Source organism: Alligator mississippiensis, chromosome 3 (genome assembly GCF_030867095.1).
Source record: "Alligator mississippiensis isolate rAllMis1 chromosome 3, rAllMis1, whole genome shotgun sequence".
In the NCBI taxonomy this organism is placed as follows: domain Eukaryota; kingdom Metazoa; phylum Chordata; order Crocodylia; family Alligatoridae; genus Alligator; species Alligator mississippiensis.
In genome coordinates this window covers 260,426,086-260,447,819 of record NC_081826.1, presented here as the reverse complement: position 1 = coordinate 260,447,819, position 21,734 = coordinate 260,426,086, and the positions used below count along the sequence as shown (strand labels likewise).

The following is a 21,734-nucleotide window of genomic DNA, read 5'->3' as shown; positions in this document are numbered from 1 at the left end:
ATGCTATTTTTGTAGTTTTAAAATTGTTACCTTCTGTTTTGTATGCAAATTTATTATATAGACGGACTCTTCTCCATTGATGCTACTAAGATTCTGTTCAGAATTACTTGCTTGTACTTTTTGCATTCCTTGTGAAATAGCAGTCCAGTTTTTGATAACTTTGAATTTATAGGCATCTATATCTCAACTTAAGTGGCTTAGTAGAAGCGATGAATTTCAACCAACTTGCCCAGTTTAAGTCGTCAGGTTAAAGTGACAAAAAGGCTGCCAAACTAGCCAAAGGTAAGAAGATAAGAATTTGTTTGTTGTATAGCTAGACCTTTGCTAACAAAGCACATAGTCTTTTATTTATGCATAGATGCTTATCTTGGAGAGGAATAATATAATGCTTATAGTTCATTAGTAGTAGTTCACAGACTGGAAAAGCATATAATGTAATAATGAAGCTGGAAGTTAAAAGAAGCCATGCCAAGTGTTGATGAAGAGGTGGTTCATTTCTGTTTTGTATTATGTTGGTTCATAGTTCCTACTCTCTTTGGGGATACAATACTTCCCTAGAGCCTCATATAGTACATGTGAACTTAAGAATAAAGAAGTCAGGCAGAAGGCAGGGTAGAGTTGCTCCTTATAGATTAGATTGGTGATGCATCAAAGGCTTATACATCTCTGATTCAGTTAGTCTATAAGGTGCAATTCTACCTTGTCTTCTACCTGACTTGAGACTAATATTGCTAACTACCCTTTTCTACAGAATAAAGTGATGGCTTCAGGGCATCAAAACCAGAATATTTTACTTGGAATAAAACCTTTTTGTGTAAGCTTAATTCTAAATTAACCCATCTAATTTCCATATTATTAGTTTAATTTATGTGAAGAATAGTATAGTCCGACCCATATTTCGTCTTGAATAGGTGCTTAATCTAAAGATTAGTCAGTGACAAATCTGACATTGGCTTCTGTCCTGATAAAAAGCTGACCAAACTGGTTTGTGTGATAAACCTAACTGGTACATAAGGATAGGACTGGGAATCAGAATTGGGTTCTGTGCTTGGCTCTTCTGCAGATTCATGATCGCAGAATTAGGCGACTCAGGTGCTTTTGTAAGCAGGGATGAGTGCTTTACTACATCACAGAGGTCTTGTGAGGCATAATCAGAGTTTCAGAGTGCTTTGAAATTCTTGGATATAAGCTGCCAAGTGTTGATTTGGTGTTCCATAGATGCTTTAGTGTAAAGTTTTAAAATTCGTTGCTTTCTGGGAAAGAAGCCATAATTTGCCATGTTGTTAAACTTGGAATTCAGTACACTGCTAAACTTTTAGATCCAGTTCGGATGAAGTATGTTAACAGTATTTATTGGTGCTAAAAATACAAAGAGGAAATATCCTTCCACAATATTGAAACAAATAAATGATTTTTTGTGCACTGCCAGGATGTATGAAATAAAGTTAGTCCTTTCTCAGCATTATCTGAAGGAAGTTAAAGGCAAAATATTAAAATATAGGACTTGCTATGCCTCTTGCAGCCTCTAGGTTGAATTAATATAGCATGTATTACTTAGTCAGTGGTTCTTAAAGGCCTTTGAAATAGATGTTTGGGTGAGAACGGACCTTAACAGATCATCAAGTCTGACCCCCTGCCCTGAGCAGGAAAGAGTGCTGGGGTCAGACAACCCCAGCCAGGTGCCTGTCTGTCCTCTTAAAGACCCCCAAGGTAGGGGAGACCACCACCTCCCTGGGAAGCCCGTTCCAGATTTATCCCATTTCAGCCCATTCCAGATTTCAGCTATATAGAATATTGAAGTTTGCTTTTTCAGTGGAATGTCTAATATTCTGTACTCTGTGTTCTCTACTGACTGAAGTTTAAAGGATCTAAACACAGGGTTTACAGTCATGCATGGCTTGGAGAGGGATGCCATTTCTAGGTATCTCCTGCCTTGCAATCAATACCACAAGTCTTAATTTAGAATAGCTTGAGTAGGGAGGGTCCCCTGTTTTTATCCTGGTCACTTGAGGATTTTTGGGGGGGACTTTCTACTCAATTACTGCTTCCAGGAATCTCAGGTTTTCTGACAGAGCTTGATTCTCCTCAGTATTTTTCAGCTGGGACAAAGAGAATTGGCTACTAGTGAATTGGTGCAGGCAAGCTTACTTTTCATTGCTTTCTTTGATCTTAGGCCTCTTAGCCAACTGCAGTTTGTTGGTTCAGTAATGTATGTCCCTAGTCTTTGAATTTAGCTGTAGGCATCAGTGTCCCTCCTGGAGTATTTTAACTGTTTCTAGGATCTGTGGTGGAAATGATTATAAGAAAATGCAAAGGGAAATGTCTGTAGTAGTAGTATGGAGGTACATTTCCTGTGTAGGTGGAAGAATGTATTCTGGAAAGAAACTATGTAAAAAATAGTGTATGGTAAAACCCTGCAGTCTTGAACTTAATACTTTGATGGTCAACAATACAACAGCAGTTATAACCTCAGTAGATGCGCCACATTTTATCTTCCTAGAAGCAATTTCCTCTTTATGAAGTTTTAGTTAATAGCTGTCTGGGAAGAATAGAGTCATGGTTTGGAAGGACAAATGGGGAGGCTGAGCAGTATTGGGAAGGCTCAAGAGTTCTCGGACAATTAGATTCAGGTAGTTTTATTATCCTGATTCAAGCAGAAAAGAATTGACCATCAAGAAACTGGAGTGAAAACCAGAGAGGAGGTATAGCAGTTTATAACCACGAGCCAAGAGAATGAGGAAACAGTCTTTATATTTGGAAGCAGAAAGGATGGGCAGATTTCAGTCAGTAGCTAGAAGATCCAGAAAGAATTCCATGCAGGACAGAAGTATCTAGGTGCCAGGTAGCATGAAAGCTGCCTCAAATGTCTGAAGAGCTGGTAATGTGAATGGGATGCATCTGACAGTGGATCTTTAGCCTAATCTTCAAGGCATTCAAGTATCAAAACCTCCAATCAGAAGAAGCCAAGCTATCTTTAGAAGATATTATGCATGGAAAGAGTATAAGGTACAGCTAGACAGTAGGATGGACTGTCTTCCAACTATGAAGACATGGCATTGCAGACTCCTGAAGTTGGTGGACAAGATGGTGTGCATCTGTACTGATGATTCGTTTCACGTGGTACCTTACATATTTTTAGACTGTTTCAGGAACTTGGAAAGTGTCAAAGGAGGCTTGAGAAGGCAGAATTTTCAAGAAGTAAACCTCTGTGGCTAAGTGGCATCGTGTACAGGGTTCTGGCTCTGAAATATTGATTCATTTTGGGCTATCTATTGGCTACAGAGTTTGGTTCCCTCTTGCTGTGGAGGAGAGTAACTTGGAGAAGAAAAGAGACTGGCTAGAGTAGTCAAGAGGGCTTAAATTAACAATAAAAAAGAAGACAAAAGGATGGGCCAGCAAACAAGCATTCAGTAATATAGCATCAAGGTGTTGAGAATATTTGCTTTAATCAAGGGATACCTTGATTAATAACAAAGTTTTTAATGACTTAAACACTTCTGTGAGGAGTTCAGGTAAAAACACAAGGAATTATTTGTTTATGAGCATAAATTTGAACAAGCTAGTTCTTGCTGACCCCTTATGGGAAGCAGATGTACTCCTGATGGGATGATTAACATGATTTGGAATGCTAAATTCATAACTTGAGTTTTTCAGGAAGGGCTGACTAGAGAAAAGGGACATGGTGCTCTGTGTCAAAAATGTTGTTTGGTACCCAACTTTTCAGTTCAGGTGTTGTAGGCTTCCATGTTCTCGAAGCAAATTACTTTGAATGGATATTGATCAGTGTCCTAACAAATATATCATGAGATGAAGATACTAAGTATTGTCTATACAGGCCACCAGATTGCACCAGAGAACAGGATGCATTACTTTGTAGGTGCAGGAGACTTAAATGGAGTGGTGTAAGTCTCATGCTGCCAGTACTAAAATGGTTATAGAATTTTCTGAGAAGCAGGATTTGCTTGGTAATGTTTTATTGAACCAACTTCACAATTGGGAGAATTGCTGGATGAACTTTTGGGTTAAAAAAAGTTCAGATACACCCATCACTTTAAATACAAATCCTGCTTCTTCCATATTCACTGGACCATCACAGCCATTGGTGCCAATTTAGATGCCCCTGAAGAACCCAGGTAGCAGCAGCAGCATCTAGTGTACAGAGAGATTGCACTGTTGTAGCAGTAGCAGGAGCAGGTGGGTTCTTTGAGACTCTAGTAAGATTCTCCCCTTCTCAGGCATCACTTCTTAGGGTGGTAAATCTGCTTGCGGTCTCTCTGATTTTTAGGTACAACAATGCTATTACAACATGGAGTTCTCAAAATTAATGATTAGTTTACTAAGTGTTGCAGTCTGCTGGGAATAGACCTCTTCTTGCTAGATACTGGACGCTTCTACATGAGACACTAAATGCACAGTAGGTTAATTCTACTGTGCATTAGTGCACCATGGCAAAAAACATGCTATTGTGCTAATGCAGGTACTAAACTTAATGTACAGTAACCATGGCACATTAATGCACTTGTAGATGTGCCCAGTGAGAAAGTAACAAGTAAGCTACACCTGATCATGACTTTATTTTTCTGTTTGTACATAATAAATGCGAAGTCCATATTGCTAATACGTATTCATGCTTTAAAACAATTATGAACCAAATTGGGTAGGAGAGAGAATTTTAAGCAGAAAAATGTGAATAATTGGAAGTTGTTTTAGAGTAGTGGTTTTCAACCTTTTTAGATTCAAGGCACTCCTTAGTAGACAAGGGTACCCCTTGGAAAATGTCAGCCTTTAGTTTTCACTCAGTTTTTTACTAAAATATAATAGAACAATTCCCCTGTTTCAGAGAACTCAAAAAACCGCAACAGGCTGAGAATTGCTGCTTTAGACCATATTTATTAAATGTCCCAAAGAAGGAAGGCTGTAATAGTGAATGAGGAAGTGAGAGAGAAACAAATGGAAAAAGGGAAGTTGGGAACAATGATTCTAAATCAGAAGCTAAAAACTGTAAGAAGTTGGTAAAGGGAGAAAAACTGCAATGGTCATAGCCTATTGGCTTGCAATATTAAATAGGTTTTGTTAGGATCTTTTTTTGCTAGTAAAGTAATCTGGTATTGACAGAATTGTCAGTAAATGCCAAGAAGACTGAAAGTATTTGATATTTCTGTTTGTATTTGGAAAGAAGATAGTATGTTATCTATCATATAGTATGTTTTCTTGCACAGAGGATGCTAAAAAGCAGCTATTTGAACTAGACACCCCTAAATTAACTGCCATCCAAGACTTTAAAAAACAAAACAAAACAAAGACTGGTTGAAAAACTCTGGAAAGCTAATGTTGTTGTGTGTTTTCAATAAGACTTGTAACTTGAAGGAAGAGCCAGAAGGCTTTCCTTCCAGTCGGTATTTGGCCAGTAATTGAAAAGTGTAGATGGAATGACCTAACTAAAATATAAATGTGTCAAATTGCTATCCATTGCAGGCAAAATGATGGCCTGGCTGATAGGAAATTTCCTTAATGAAGGGATAATAAAATGAATGTCAATTAATGTAGGTTTATAAGAAAATATATCTTTGTCTCACTAACTTGATTATGAGATTACAAGCTTGTTGGTGGTTCTCTCTACAAATCGAGTAGTTCTTCTTCAATTCCTGGCCCTTTTCTACAAGCCGTATACTCGTGTCCTTAGGTTTTCAGCTAAATCAGTTTGGCATATTAGCAAGACCATCAACAGGATCATGCAGGACCCCCACAAGCTGGACTCGTTCCTGCTGGCCCCTTGGCAAAAGACTGACACGGTGAACACCTTCCTCATCCCCCGTGTTGCATTCGTCCTGAGAGGCTTGGCAGTCCCCAAGACGCCCCTCAAGAAAGCAGATGCTGAGATCCGGCAGCTGCTCAAGAAGTGGCTGCACCTACCCCTGAGGGTGAGCAATGAGATCCTGCACATCCCCTACCGGTAGGGAGGTGCCAACGGTACTCTGCATGGGAGACCTCTGCGACATCGCAGTGGTCACCCACGCCTTCCACCTCCTGACCTGCCCAGACCCCATGGTAAGTATCATCGCTGCCAGCGCCCTCAAGGAGACCACCTGCAAGAGGATTGCGAGACAACTGACCAGATTTGACTTGGCCATCTTCCTCAGCGGCTCTCCGGAGGGCGAGTTCGGCAGAGGCGGCGGGGACTTTGCCTTGCTGTGGAGCTGAGCCCACAACGCTATGCCCCACCTTAGGAAGCACATCGGCTGCTCCTGAACTTGGACCGAGGGGTGCCGGGAGCTGGGAGTCTCTCTGCAACCAGCCCCACATGCTAGATGCATCTCTGATGCCCCGCATGATGACCTTCCTGGAGCGGTTCCTGAAGGATGCTGTCCAAAACAAGTATGCCGGCAACCTGAGGGCCAAATCTGACCAGGGCAAGGTCTTCGATGTCACCTTGAAGTGTGGGACTCCAGCAACCACTTCATGCCCAGCAGGAGGTTTGTGGACTGGCATTTCCTCTACCACGCCTGCCTCAACTGCTTGCCTCTGAACAGGGCCGTCTGCTTCGGCCACCGGGACAAGAGGTGCCGATGGTGTGGCTACATGGCAAAGACCCTCCCCCATGTGCTGTGCAGCTGCAGGCCGCACACCAGAGCCTGGCAGCTCCACCACAACACTGTCCAGGACCGCCTGGTGAGGCTCATTCCAGCCGCAGCAGGAGAGATCTCCGTGAACCATACTGTTCCAGGCTGCAAGAGCCAGATTCACCCCAACATCTTGATCACGAACAAAGAGGCCAAGAAGATCGTGATCGTGGATGTGACCATCCCCTTTGAGAACTGGCGCCAAGCCTTCACCAACGCCCGGACTCTTAAGTTACTGCAGGAACTGTTGTCCATGCTGCCTGGCTGCCATGTCCATGTATACCCATGTACATGCATGTGATGCCCCCTGTTTATCTAGTTCTAGATATATCAGTTGAACAGTGTTTTACTGACTTATTTACAATTGTAAAGCAACTTGGAATCCTACTAATGCCTCAATCATTATAATAAAATAAATTCTAAATACCTATAAACTTTGGTATTTCATTTTTGTTTTTTTATCATGGAAAATCAGACACCCCCTACCTCCTTCCTCACAGAATGCAGGTCCAGGCCCCTCAGTCCCAAGCCACAGCCCCTAGCCCTGCTGCCCTCCCACGAGGCCTCCGCAGACAAGTGGGTGTGACCTGGTGCAGCAGAGCCGAGCGGGGCCACGCAAGGAAGCTCCTTGCTCCTGCAGGGTCCGTGCTATCCTGGTGAGGGGCACAACCCCACACCAATGCCCCCACTGCTACCATGAAGGCAAGGGATGCCTTACCAGGGCAGTGTGGAGCTTGCAGTGGCAAGGAGCTTCCCCATGTGTTCCCGCTCTGCCCTGCAGTGCTGGGTTGCAGCCACTGGGCTACAGAGGCCCTGGGGGAGGTCAGCAAGGTGGGGCGCCCAAGCCTACAGTGGGCAACCTGTACCCACCCCCACCCCACACACAAATCTGGGGGACACAAGCCCCCCCCCTCCCCTACCGGGGGTGTGTACATAACAGTGGGGAGCTAGCCGCCACCCCCTGGATGAGCCAAGCCACCCACGGCCCCATCTTGCTTCTTGCTGGAGCCCTGTGGCTGTGCATTCTGGCCCCAGGCCCTAAGCCCTATGTAGCACCTGGCTGGGCAGCAGCCTGAGCCCTGCCCAACTCCCTTTCTTCCTATGGGGGCTTCAGTTCCTCCTCCCCAACTTACCTACAGGAGCTGCTCTCCAGGCTGCCTGGCAACCATGTGCATATATGCATATGTATATACACATGGTGCCCCCTGCCTGACCTCTGTCCTCCCCATTCCCAGAGCCCCTTGCAGCCTGGAACTCTGCCAGCCTGCAGAGAGCTCTTTGCAAAAGTGCCAAATCCATGGGTTTCTCCATTAAAATGAAAAAATCTGTGCTTTCCTCAGGTAAAGGGGGGAATCCACAGTTTTCTTCATTTTCCCTATGGGAAATGGAAAATTCTGATCCCTGCTGATCTCCCTTCTCCTGTTTCTCCCTTGCCCCAAGCAGCCCCTTGTAGGCTGGAACTCTGCCAGCCTGCAAGGGAAAACCTGGGGTTCCCTATATTTTTTCTCTTTTAAAGGAGAATCCATTTTTAAAAGTTTGTTTGCAACCCTTTCATGTATTCTTGTTGACCCACTTTTGGGTTGCAACCCACAGGTTGAGAAACACTGCTCTAGCATAGTGGGACAGCAGATTGATTTGTCCTCTAGCATGCTACAGGCCCCTGCTTACCAACCATCCAACAGCCACGGTGTGCCTGTTTTTCAGGAACCGTTGGAAGTCAGGAAGCATTTAGGGATTGTTGCTCTTCAGCCCTCTGCAGCATTGCTGTGGCATGCCTTTGTGGCCATTTTGAAATGCTATGGCAAGGTGGGCACACCTTTGTGGTTCTCAAGTGCTGCAGTCCATTGTGGTTCCCATGATTGGCAGAAGGTCCAGAGGTTTTTTCCCTTTCTTTCTCCTGTTTTCTTCACAGATTTTCCCCTTTTTCTTTAGTATGTTTCTTGCCATTCTTATCTTTTTTAAGTAAAAAAAAAATGTATATAGGCTAATGTTTTTGGACTTAAAAAGTTTCACTCCTGGTTGAAGCTGCAGTTAGCTGTAATGTGAAAGCCAATGCAATGTTAGTCTGTTTTTCATCTCTTGTTGCTGGGGCATGGGTGTGGCTGGTGAAGGGTGCAGTTGCACAGGTATTTTTCAGTCGGGCAGGAAGGTCCTAGTTTTTAGACTCATGGGTCAGGTAAATTTGTCAAGCACTTGTAAATGCTGTTTTTAACTATCCATTTAGATAATGGCTTACCAGATTTAATTAAGCCATTTTGGCATTCTGTTTTAAAGAAAAAAACCTCTAATCTAGCTGCTAGGGCAATTATACATGTGACAGAGCTCTGCTCTGATGTGTGCTAATTAGCACGTGTTGGAGCAAACTTGATTAATTGAGTCTTCTTTGAGTCTGCTGGAGTGAGCTAATTAACACTCTCCAGCAGCTTCTGCCTCGCATATATCGGTGTCCCCACATTTCAAAATGGTGGTGGGAGTGCTTTACCCAAAGCTCGTTGAATGAGCTTTAGTTAAAGTGCCCGTGCCACCATTTTGAAGTGCAGGATGCTGTATATGTATGATGCTGCGAGCAGTTTAGCTAGAGTGGCTCTCAGAGCTGCTTTTAATTAATCACCCCATCCCTAGCCCCTAGTGTTTGTGCTAATTTCTGTGAAAGCAGTGATAATGCAGTAGGCATTTATTTTTTACCCTAGTTGTCACTGTGAATATTCAGTGGCAGTTTTTACTATTAATATCAAACATCCTTAAAATTGGCATTGTGTTACCAGAACAATGAACCATGTGGCTAGCAGTTGGGAAAACACATTAAATTAATCTTGAATTTTGTCCATGGTATTATTGAGCTCTCTTAGTTCTGATCCTTTAATGGTATTAGAACAAAAGCCTGCATGTATAATGGAATTAATCCATTGATCTTATAACTGATCTCAACTATTGACACTTTTTTCTGTGCAAGCATGAATCTAAGGCTTTCTTGGCTGTTAACACAGGTAAATGCTCTACTTAAAATCAACCACGTGTCACGTATAACGTGACAGTTTATTGTAAGAGGCCATGCTAAAAAAAAAAAACCACGCAGAGGATGTGCAGTCTGTTAAAACACAGTTAACAATGTCATTCTTAATTCCTTTTTTGCAAACGAGTAAATCTTAACTTTTGTATGAAGATTTAACCTTAAGGTCTAATCTTGCATTTGGAGTTATAGGTCCAGGTTAAAATCTGCCTAAAAATTACACTTTTTTAGATCAGTTATTTTTAGGCCTAGTTCTCCAAGAAACTTCTCTCTCTCCTTCCTTCCTTTGCCTCCCCTTTCCCTTCCCCCTCACCAGATCTACTAGGAAATGCTTTGTTTGGGTTTCATGTCAGAACCATGAATTCCTTTTTGTGTATCTTTAGAGGATGTTGTGAAGTTTAAATGTGCAACTTCTGTGTAAACCAGCTGTTTGGGAAGACATTAATCTTTTCAAAGAAGCAATGAAGTTAGCTTGACTTGGTAGTAGTCCTTTTAGGTGGAGACCAGGTATTCCCATTCAGAGTTAATTGTTCTCCAAAGAACCCCTTGGACAGTGAAGAGGACGCAGCTTTTCCTTACTGAGAGGGGACAGACAGCAACTTCTGTATGCCTCAACAGGGTATGTTAATCTACGTGAACACAACAGTATAGTGTGCGGGGGCGAGGGGACAGACAAAAAAACAAACAAAAAAACCCAAACCCAAAGAAACAAATGAACAAAAAAATCTCCAGTCCAAATCTTGTCTAGAGTACCTTTTTTTCTATCCCTAGGTTTAAAACAGTACTTATAATTTTGTTTAGGTATATCCAATGGAAGTTTTTTTGTTTGTTTATTTTTCTCTTTTATCCAGTAAATATGTTTCTTAATCTATTTACATAGGGTTTTTAAATGATTTGGGGAAATCTCAAGGAAACTAATATTTTTTAAATATTTATGTTTACCTGAGCACTGACTTAATTATTTTGTAACTACATAATTTCAGATTGTTAAAATATCTTCATTTCTAATTAATTATATTTCAGCACATATTGTTTGTGGCCCTGGATTTTTTTTTGTAGGTCAAAAAAGAGCAATTGAATTCAGTTTCTCACAAATCCAAGATGATAGTTCAGTTCTAATTCGGTCACAAAATAAATAATGTATATAGAAATGTAAATTTTAAATTTGCATCCTAGTGGAGTAGCTAGAAATATACGGTAAAAATAATGTGCAAACTCTTTGATAGGGCCGGGGTCATGCAAGTATATCTACATTTGGCCTGCAAAATCTTTTATTGCTGGTGTTGATATATAAAATGTATGGTCTCCTCCATACATTTTATCGTTGTTTCTAGGGCAGATAGTAAGGAGTTTGGAAGCGGATCCAAGGCTTAGTATTTATAAATTGGCTGAAGCCATGAGATTAAACACAGCATTACTCTTCTCAAGTGTAATGAGATAATGTCAGGCAGAAACAGATCATACCTGAGTGGCAGATGGTATGTCTGTGTGAAACGCACTAGAATGAAACATACTCTTTAGAATTATATTATGTGGATAAGCATGATCAAGTAGCTCTTGCAGCAATGTAAGAACTAAATATCGGTGATTAAAATAATAACATGCAAAACAGAAACTCAAACTTCCAAAACCTTGCCTATTTATGTGTGTTCACTTTTGTTTTAAAACGTGTTAATGCTTTGAAAGTTTGTCACAGTGATAGCTTCCTTTTTGGGAGGGTCACTGAGCCTCTCTTTTTTTTCTTCTTGTTCTTAAAACAAATAGACCCTCTGTTTATGCTTGGAATGGAGAAAAGAGGGACAGTTTCTGCTAATGATTTTTCTTGAATATTATTGTTAGAAAATCTGGGATGCATCGTTCTATTAAACTCAATAAGTATATACAAGAAAAGCAGTTCAGTGCATATAATTAAACTAAGATTAAATATTATTATTTTGCTTTTAAAATATCAAAACCTGTCTTTCTTTTGCAATACCAGCAATAAAGATTTTGCTGGCCAGATGCAGATATACTTTCATGACCTCTGTCTTATGAAAGCTTACACAAATGTTACTTTGGTACTTAAATCTTTGGATTCACAAGGAGTAAGTTGCAGTTTTTTTTCTTAGTTCTGTTGGTTCTAACTATGAATATGTAAGTAGCTTGCATATGGCAGTAGGTTGAAATTAGAGGGGACCATTTTCACTTACGTGTTTTTCAGGCTTGCAGCAGCATTAGAATTTGCTGGCAGGCAACTAGGAGGGACTGTCAGGCAAACTGAAATGCTAAACTGTAGTTTCTGCATGAGACACAAACTAGTGTTAAAGTAGTGTTGTAACTGTATTCTATTGAATTAAAAAACCCACTACATTAAAAGATTGTTAGTTTGGTTTTAAGATGCCAGATTTATGACTGTTCAAGTATTTGACTTTGCAACTAATTATGGTCTTTAATGTATATATTTTCTTCATGTAACACTTCTGTTTTTCTTAATAGAAAGGGAAAAATGTTATATTCTATGTGGCTGTAACAGCATTCCATGATACATGAGTTATCAGCTTCTGAACCTTGAATCTTCAGCACTGCAGCTAGGTTGATAGTGTTTGAGCTACAGGACTATTGCCACTAACTGGCATCAGGAGAAGGCAGCTGTTCAGAATGAAAATAGCTTAGAGCAGTGTGAGCCAACCCTTCTGGGAGGTGTGCCAAACATGAGCCCTGTACACTCCCCAGCTGCCATTCAGATCTCTTTTCCTTGCCTGATCTGATACTCTGCTTTCTGCTCCTTGCCTGGCCTAATGCTGTTTTCTGCTCTCTGCCCTATCTGCCTCTGTGCTGCCTGTCCTCTCCCTGATCTGCTTTGTGCCACATACAGCTGCCCGTGCCATTTGTGGTACCTGTGCTGCAGGTTGGCTACCCCTAATTTAGTGTGTGCCTGGTATCTCTCTCATCCCTAGAGCAGTGATCCTCAACTTTTTTACACTCAAGACAACCCCCCAGACCTTTTCAGAATTTAGCAGCACCCCATTTTAAGAAACTAGTATCATATTTACTCAAACATAAGATGAGAAAAAGAAGACTGGAAGGAATCTCAAAGGGTCCTTTAGTCCAAACCCTTGTTTGAAGCAGAATCCTCTCTGTGTAAACTATCCAAAACAAATGTTTTTGAAGCCTGTGCTTCCCATGAGGGGAGACTCTTCAATCCCTCTTGGTATTCTGGAACAGATATAACAACCTTCATAATTCATTCTTCCTGATACCTAACTTGAATGTTCATCACTGCAATTACCACTTGTCCTGTCTCCAGTGGATGCAGAGAATTAATTGACTGTTATCCTCATTATAACAACCCATTTTGTATTTGAAGCTTTATCAAATTTCTCCATGGTCTTCTCTATTATAGATTAAATAAGGGGCCCACCAGGTGGTTCTATCCAGCCTGCAGAGCTCCTAAACATTTTAGAAAATTTATTTTTATCTGCCCCAGCTGTCTCAAAGATAACAGGCAGCCAGTGTCAGTAGGACCCAGGGGGAGCCTGTGGCAGGACCCAGCAGCTGAGCAGCAAGGCCAGCCTGGCTTCACCCAGACCCCCACCCCAAGACCCCTGCTCCCCTCCCAACCACCAGCCCCCTACAGGAAGCCTCTGTGACCTCTGGCCTCACAGCCTTGGAGCTGTTCCCTGCCTCCCTCTGTCTGAGTGGAAAGTAAGATAAGACTGGACAGAGGGAGGGGGGAAACTGCTGTGAACTGCTCAGCAGCCCATGATGCTTGCCAGGCTGGGCTGGAGCCAGATTGGGAAGCAGCAGGTGGGGGGGCGGGGTTGGAGGGAAGTGGCGGTGGCAGGGTGGCCCATGGGAAGCAGCAGGGGCTGGGGCTGTGGCTGCAGTACGTGGAGTGGCAGGGGTTGGCAAGCGTGCAGGGGGGAAAGCAGGGAAATGGCGGCAGCGGCTAGGTGTGGAACCTGTGCGGGTGCCCTGGGACTGGCAGGGACCCAGGGTTGGGCAGCAGCAGGAGCCTGGGTGTTGGATCTGCCTGGCTGCTTTGTGTGAAGCTCTTGTGCAGCCCAGCCCCATCTCTCGCTTTCTCTTTCTCTCTCTTCCATTGCACACAAACACTTACCCCACCCATGTACAACATACGCTAGGACTGTATTTTGAGCTATTATGCAGTCATCTCTAGATGCGCTTCATAAACACACAAACCAGTACAAAAATATTTTAAAATAAAGTTAAAAAAAGTTATAGTAGCTGTTTTATTTTTTTTTTTGTATATGATTCAGGGGGTTTTATGGCATAAAAATTGCAGTACCCTTCGTCCCAAAAGGAGTACTTCCAGGGCAAGGGGAGGAACTTCCGGTGGCAAAGGTGTGGGGGGGGGGGGGGCGGGCGGGTGGGCAGGCGGACCCAGGACTTCTGGTTCCAATATCGCGACCTGAAGGGGGGGGGGGGGAAATATCAAGGGTCAGGGCTACCCATGTGGCCCTTGACAGCTCCCCAAAACTCAGTAAAGCGACCCTCCACCTGAAATAATTGCCTGCCCCTGGATTAAGTAGTCCTCGGTTCTTACAACCATTCCTCATACACAGTGGGTTTCTTGACCTCTTTTTTCGTTGCTTTCCTCTGGGTACTTTGCAATCCATCCATTCTCTTTTTGAAGTACAGTGCCCAAAACTGGACAGTTATTCAGATAAAGCTGAAGAGGGTGATGTTGGTTTAAGTTATGAGGAACCTTGAAGATAACTGTTTCTAGCAGTAGAAAAACAGCTTCAATACAAGTAGTAAAGTTTTGCCAAGCGCTCTTCTTTTTTCAGTCTTTTCTGCAAGTCTTCAGTGCTTGGATGGATGTTTACTTGCACGTGATTAATTGCTTTGTCTTGTTATCTTCTGTCTTGACAAGCCAAGAAAATTTAAATACATGTAAAACAACACTAGTACAAGATCACATGGCATCCCAACTTCTCGTGAAAGTCAAAGCTTTAACGTTATCTTAAGAGTCGTAATTTTACCCTTACAAATTTGTTCACATGCAGTGCACATGGGGTATAAATATGTGGTTCAGTTGCAGGCCTTAGTTCAGTGGGCAAGAGTTCATACCACAAAGCACACCCTTTTAAAGCTGCTAATAGTGTTCATTGCATTTAGTCTGTGTAAATGTTAGAATTGATTGGGCAAAAAGATTGAACTGGCCCTTGATTAGAAAGGATCCTGACAGAACAGGGTTGAGAGAGATTAGCAAAGTGTACAAGGTTGTGGAGCAGTTTGCTTTGCTGTAAATTTTTTGAGAAGAAATAGGGTGTTAAGGATTGTCACTGTTCATGAACAGAATAGTCAGTTAAAATGCTAAAAAATATTTTTTGCATGGATGCAAGAAGAAAAAATAGTTGTGAGCATCTTGTTTGGGTTTTTTTCTGCATAGTCAAGAAATTCAGTCATTAATTAATTAATTCAGTTATTAATGTTACTAGTTTTATATTTAATTTTGTTCAGTGGTCAGATGCCATAAGAAAGCTTTGTGCATTCATGTATTGACAAATAGTCTTGCCTGTTTGGTCAGTCTTGTACAGCTGATAATTGTTGAGTTTCATGGCTAGAGAGCATGTAACAGGTATGGTAGGAATAGATTTAAAAGTGAAACAGTCTTGGCTTTGGAGTGAATTGGAGTCAGCGAGGGATCTGGTCAAAATAACTCAAACTTAATGTAGTATCTCACCCAGGGATTCTAAGAGGTCTAATAAAAGATATCAAATTCACCCAAGGAAACTTGTCTGCCAAGAGGTGAATGAAGAATTTGGGAAAGTTTAATGGGGCGGGGGGGGGGGTAGAATTACTTTCTGTTTTTTAAATCCTGGTGAAGGGACAGAGAGAATGAATAGCTCCTTATATTTCCATGTGTAGTTGGTATTGGAAGGCATGGTTATGCAATCTCAGTGCTAGTTGCCTTCAGATAAAGGCTATGTTACCTGTTTTAGCTTTTCCTTAGAAGGTGTAGATTACAATGCTTGATTTTCTTTTCTTTTCCTTCTTTTTTATAGTACAGAAATGGTATTTGAGGCTTAGGCTAAGGGCAAATGTAATGTCTAACCCCTTTACAAAAGGCTAGGGAGCTGGCATCAGCTATTGTGATTTAATTGAATGTTCCTGTGATACAAGATGTGACAAACCGCTAACTTTGATCCTTCATGAAACTTGCAATAGTTTTGCTACATCTGTATCACTATAGTAACATGGAATAGGAACAGCCCTATAGTAACAACTCCTATCTGGTGTCAGTTGGTATCGATACAGTTTTTACATCCATTGAACCCTTTATTTCTGTACAGTAATGATAACCCCCCCCCCCCCCCCGAGCTCTCACTACGTCAACATTCTAGTTAGTAACAACTTCAAAACTGCACTGAAATACATGCATTTAAACTTCTCGCATAGGATGTGGTGCAATGTACTACTGTTGCTCAGTTTTTAGTGTTTTTGGAACATACTGACAGGTTTGCTCAGTTGTCAGATTACATGCATTTATGTTTATTACAGTAGTTTAAGGATTCATTTGAGATTTGAGTTCATGACCTAACACCCTAACTCAAAATTGAAGCAAGGTTGTAGGAAGGCGTATTTTAGTCATCAGCCTATTCTTTTCCTGTGATTTGTCTTTGAGCATTACGTATTTAATACGTCTTTTAATTAGTTACAGACTTAAGACCTGACATTTAAGAATTAAAAAATAAAAGTTATTCTCTTAAAAACAATGTCATTCCTATACAACCTCTGACATAGTCTAGAGAGTACAGCAGAGAACAGCACTCCTCTTCATGTGCTACAGTTCAAAACAAAAAAAGTAAGATGGCTCCTTTTTGGCTTGTGGTTAAGTGAGCCCACAGCTGCTCAGTTCTTGACATGCCTATTGGCATGTGCTCAGCACTGCTCTAAGAGCCATGTATATTACTTTTTATTGGTATTTTACATACGTGGAGTGGGAATGAGTGGGTGGTGCTGTTAGGTATAGCACAAAGGTGGTGGAAGTGATCTTGAATGAGGATTCCTAGATACATGTCTATTTGTTTTTTTTATTGATTTTTTTTTTTTTTTCCTTATGATTAAACTTCAACAGCAAATTCCCTTTGGATATTCTACTAAATGGATTTCTTATCTTAAATTGTAGCTCACTAGATTAAGTCTGGTTGGAATTCCTATAGCTCTCTTTCAGGGACCCTTATTTGAAGACCATCTGCTAGTATCTTACTGCCTTCTAGAGCAGTGGTGGTGCTTGGCCAGTGGAATCAAGTCATCTGGCCTGTGGGAATCCCCATGGGTCGGACATTTTGGTGGTGGGGGAGTCGTGGCAGTGTTATTTGCTGTGGCTCTGGGAGCCCCATGGCAATTAACACTGTCACTGCTCCCCTACCACCAAATTTTTGGACCCAGAATATTGGATCCCCCCAATGGATTGGGTACTCCCCACTCATCCAGCCTGCAACAGAAAGATTGAGCACCACTGTTATAGACTGTTCCAATTAATTTCCATACTAGAGTTGTTTGCTGCTGTGAACTGTAGCTGTCTCTATGGAAGTTGGGCCGGTTCTTGCCTGAAGAAATTGGAGTTTGGAATGTTTTATCAGTACATGGATTCTAATAAAAATGGTGACTGTTACAGCCTTAAGTGAGAATGAGGCTATAATTATTTTCTTCTAATGTAGACTTTAAAATGTATGTACATTACTTTTTTCTATCTTGAGGCCTGCTGCCACAGCTTGTTGTAATTATACAGCTATCTAAGTGGTTTTGGTTGCTGTGAATTCACTGCTCTTTTCCTCAAGTCTCTGTGCTTACCCTTCTACTTTATATACAGTTTGAAATATTTATCTTTTAGAGGTCTGAACACCCTGGACATTGATTGGTATCCTGTTTTTTGAGGAAGGCACAACTCTTCACTTACCTGGGTGTGATCATTAGAATCAGCTGAGATTCGTCATTTTGGTTCTCAAATTTAAACAGTCCATGATTTGGGTTATTATAGGGATGCTGCTTTTGTAATTTATTTTCCTAGGCAGTCCATGTGAGTCAGCCTGAGAAGCTTTAGAGAATAATGCAAGGTCTATTTGTATGAATCCCATTTTGGTTTTCAGTTTTTGCTTTTGAGAGCTTTATTTAAATAAACATCTATGCATCATGGTAATGGGGCAATGTTATCAATGATCTTTTTCCTTGTCTCGGAGTGCACCTTCTGAGGTAGGTGGCCTTGTGCATTCCTTGGTTCTGCTGCTTAGGTGTTTGGCCAGAATACGATGTTCTTTGACTGAACTGTGCCTCTGCAAGGCGATCCAAATTTGTACACTTACATTTGCAGCTTAAGTTATGTGACACAAATCACTGTTGAGGAGAAGGAATAAAGGGAAAGCGGTCTTAAATCAGCAATTGCCTTTCACTCATGTCTTTCTTTGCTAGGGTCTAACCAGTCTCTGGAGCTCAGGGTCACTCCTGCCCTCCTTTTTTCTCAGAAGTAATCTTCTCCTCCCCTTCAAGTGGGTCTCAAGTTCTGTTGTCTTCTCATAACTTTCTGAGACTGGTTAAACTAATTGGAGCAGTTCAACAGGATTTGGGGTAGTAGTGTTAATCATTAGACCCGGATGTTTGCTGCAAACGTGTTATTTGGACTGGTGTTCCTGCTTGCACTTCCTGATAATTAGATACAATATACTCAATATATGCATACAGTAATTAACACAATTGTTGTGGAGCAACGAGAGAAAGGGGGCGGAGACTTCTTTCCCGGGGCCAGAATTGTGGCAGGAAAAGGCCCTGGGTGAACAGCCCCAAAAGCCCTGTAATGGGAGGATACTTACCCCATGTAGGCCTGGTGACGGGGAGCAGACGGCAGCAGGAGGATCTACCTGCATGCTTCGTCAGCCACTTACCTGTGTGGCTGGGGCCAGCGTGGGGTAGTGATGTCAACCAGCAGTGCTAGCTAGGAGATTTAAAAGCCAGCTTCCAGGAGGGAGGAGGAGAGGTGGGCTCAGCAATATTATCTCTTTGGTACTTACTCTGTAAATAGTGCAACAATCAGATGACAAGCAGAACTTTTAATAGTAAAAATCTAGTATAGACCAGATCTAAATCCACAACATTAGTTGCTGTGATGAGAGGTGCTACTAAAAGCTAATCGGTAAATATAAAAACAAGAACTGGACTTCTTATTTAAAAAAAAAAAATAATGGTGTGTTATGTAATCAAGTTTTGAAATGCTGTTTTACAGTTCCTCCAAACTGTTTCATTTCTATTTCAATAAAGATAATTCCTGTCTATTTCCTTAAATATTTTAAACCTCATTATGAAATACTAGCAAATTGCCTGCCAAGAATGATAGGGGGGAGGGGAGGGGGGAGCGGGTGGAGACGAAGCACTGCCACCCACACTGCTACCACCTCCCAGGTGCAGTGGGGGGAGGGGAAGCTTGTCCTGCTGTCCCCTCTATCCCTATCTGCTAACACCCTGTACCACCCTGCCTCCAAGGAGCAGGGCTGTGGAGGGGGGGGTGAGGCCAGTGGCGCTGGTGGCACTCCTCTATCCCTGCCATTCCCCGTGGAGCACTCTGATTGGTTGTTTCAGTAAGCATTGTGATTGGATGCCGAGACAACCAATCAGAGTGCTCCAAGAGCGTTATGGACAGACAGACTAAGCCATACCTATATATTGATATAGACATAGATTGATAGATATAATACACCTATGTAGACAAATTTTGGACACTTATTAAAGCCATGTGTTGACGTCTTAGGTTTGAGGACAGCTACATTTCCAGAGATTTCATAGAATCATGGAAAATTAGGGTTGGAAGGGACCTCAGGGAGGTCATTTAGTCCAAACCCCTGCTTAAAGCAGAACCACACCCAACTAGATCTTCCCAGCCAAGGCTTTGTTTAGCTGGGTCTTAACTCCAAGGAGGTGGAGATTTCACAGACCTTCTGGGTAACCTGTTCCAGTGCTTTACTACCCTCCTGATGAGTGAGGTTTTTTTTTTTTCTTATAGCTTAACTAAACTTTCCTTTCTGTAACTTGAGAGCATTGGTCCTTGTTCTGTTATCTGCCACCACTGAGAACAGTCTAGCTCAGACATGGGCAATTACTTCAGCTGGAGTGCTGCTTAATGAGTTTTGGTGAAGTTTCGAGGGCTGCAAGGGTAGCCTTGCCTGTTGGCAGGTGCCCCACCCCCTACTCACCATTTTGGGATCAGAACTCTTTTTCTCCTTTGCAGCCGGAACTCCCACCCCTTGCCCCTGGAAGTTGGGAAGGGGGGTTGCCATCTTGGAACCAGAAAAAAACCAAATCATATACTAGAAGTGAAACGTCTACAATACAACATTTTACTTTTATTTAAAAAAAGCTTTGTCATGATTTGTGTTTGCATAGTGTATATAGAGATGATTGCATAATAGTTCAAAAATAGTCTTACTCTTGTATATTGTGTATGGGGGTGTGTGTTGGGGTATGATTGGGGGTGTGTGGGGAGTTTGTGAGGGGGTGTGACTGTATGTGCATGGCAGGTGTAGGGTAAGTTGTGGCAGGGGGTGTGTATTTGGAGTGGTTGTGGGGGCAGGTTGTAGGTGAGGGAGGGTGGAGGGCTGTGGGGATCCCCCTACGCTCCCCCCCAGAACCCCAGAACACAGCCCCCACTGCTGGCCAGTTATGGGAGCTGAACGTGGTAGCATAGAATGGAGCCAGGCTGGTCTGCCTCTATCTCATGGGGCTCACTGCAGTGCTCGTGTAGCTCCTGGCACTTGCATGCCATTGAGGGGAAGCCCTGTGCAGTGGAGCCGGCAGCCTGGCCCTGGTCCCTGCTTCCCCACAGTGATGCGCGAGTGCTGGGAGCTGCATGTGTGCCATGGGGAACCTTGCTCAAAAGAAGCAGGCTGGCTTGGCTTGGCTCTGCTCCTTGCCACCATGTGCAGCTCTCAGAATGGCCACGAGAACCCCAAGGGCCTGCTGCTGCTGGTGGCAGGGGCTGTGCACTAGGGGGGAGAGGGTGTGTGGGGGGTCCCCACACCCCTTCTACCCACCCTCACAAATCCCACACACCCACATCCTGCCTACCCAAGCTCCTTGATCCTGTTGCCCCCTTGGGCACAGGCTCTGCACTTGCTCCAGTCCCAGCCCCATACTCTGTGAAGCAGCACTGCCTGGAAGCTTTGTGTGTTGTCTAGGTTGGGCCCTTCTGCGCACAAGGGTGGGAGTGAGGCATGTGAGCTGGGTGGGGTACAGTTAATTGTTGGGTGCCAGCAGGCTGGATAAAATTGCCTGGCAGATGTGACCCGTGGACTGTATTTTGCCTGCCTCTGGTCTAGCTCCATTCTCTTTCAACCCCCCCCCCCCCCCCTTTGGGTAGTTGAAGGGTGTTGTTAAATCCCCTTTCAGTCTTCTCTTCTCTAGACTAAATAAGCTTAGTTCCCTCAACCTCTCCTTATGAGTCATGTGCCCTAGCCCCCGAACCATTTTCATTGCCCTGTGTTGGATTCTCTCCTATTTGCCCTTTTTCAATCATCCAGGACCTTTCCCAATCACCATGAGTTTTCAAAGATGATGGCCAGCTGCGCTACAATCACATCAGCCAAATCCCTCTGCACCCCGGGTACATTTAAAAGAATGTACAATTAATATAGTCTTTCTTATTTTTTTTATTTTTTTAAGCATTTGATAAATATGACTGCTGGGGATATTGGAGTTGTCATTAACTCCTGAAATTATTCTGCATCCTTTTAATGCTGTTTATTCTAATGTACCAGGTAGTAAAATTTACTTGTATTGCTTTGGCACCCAGAGTGGGTTATATTATTTTAGACCTTTTATTAGCATGTAAAAAGAGGGCCTACATCCCAAAATGCTTGCAGTCTATGTATATCATGAGAGGCAACTGACTTATGCAGCTAAGAGAAGCAGGAAGGAAAAGCTAACAGATCTAATTATGTTTACGGTAATAACAGTGGCTAACAAGGAGCTGTTATAAAGTGTTCTACAGGTTTCTCAGCATCGGTGTGTTTAAAGGTGGAGAGGAAATTTGTTTCTTACAGGAAGTTCCTCCCATGTAATATAGAAGGAAGTTCTTTGAAGGAAAATTGTACTTGTGGGTGATAGTCTGA

The 21,734-nt window shown here is 42.5% G+C and overlaps 1 protein-coding gene across 7 annotated transcripts in view; it reads left to right on the top strand.

The window, feature by feature from the left end:
• Positions 1–21,734, top strand: part of ERBIN (erbb2 interacting protein) — a 203,181-nt gene that overhangs the window by 38,210 nt on the left and 143,237 nt on the right. Inside the window, exon 1 of one of the 7 annotated variants that reach the window (XM_059725124.1) lies at positions 206–282. The exons of the other annotated variants lie outside the window; for them this stretch is intronic. The gene's annotated coding sequence lies outside the window, so the exon portion shown is untranslated. Of the gene's footprint in view, positions 1–205; positions 283–21,734 lie in introns of those variants that run through there. 7 annotated transcript variants of the gene reach the window in all.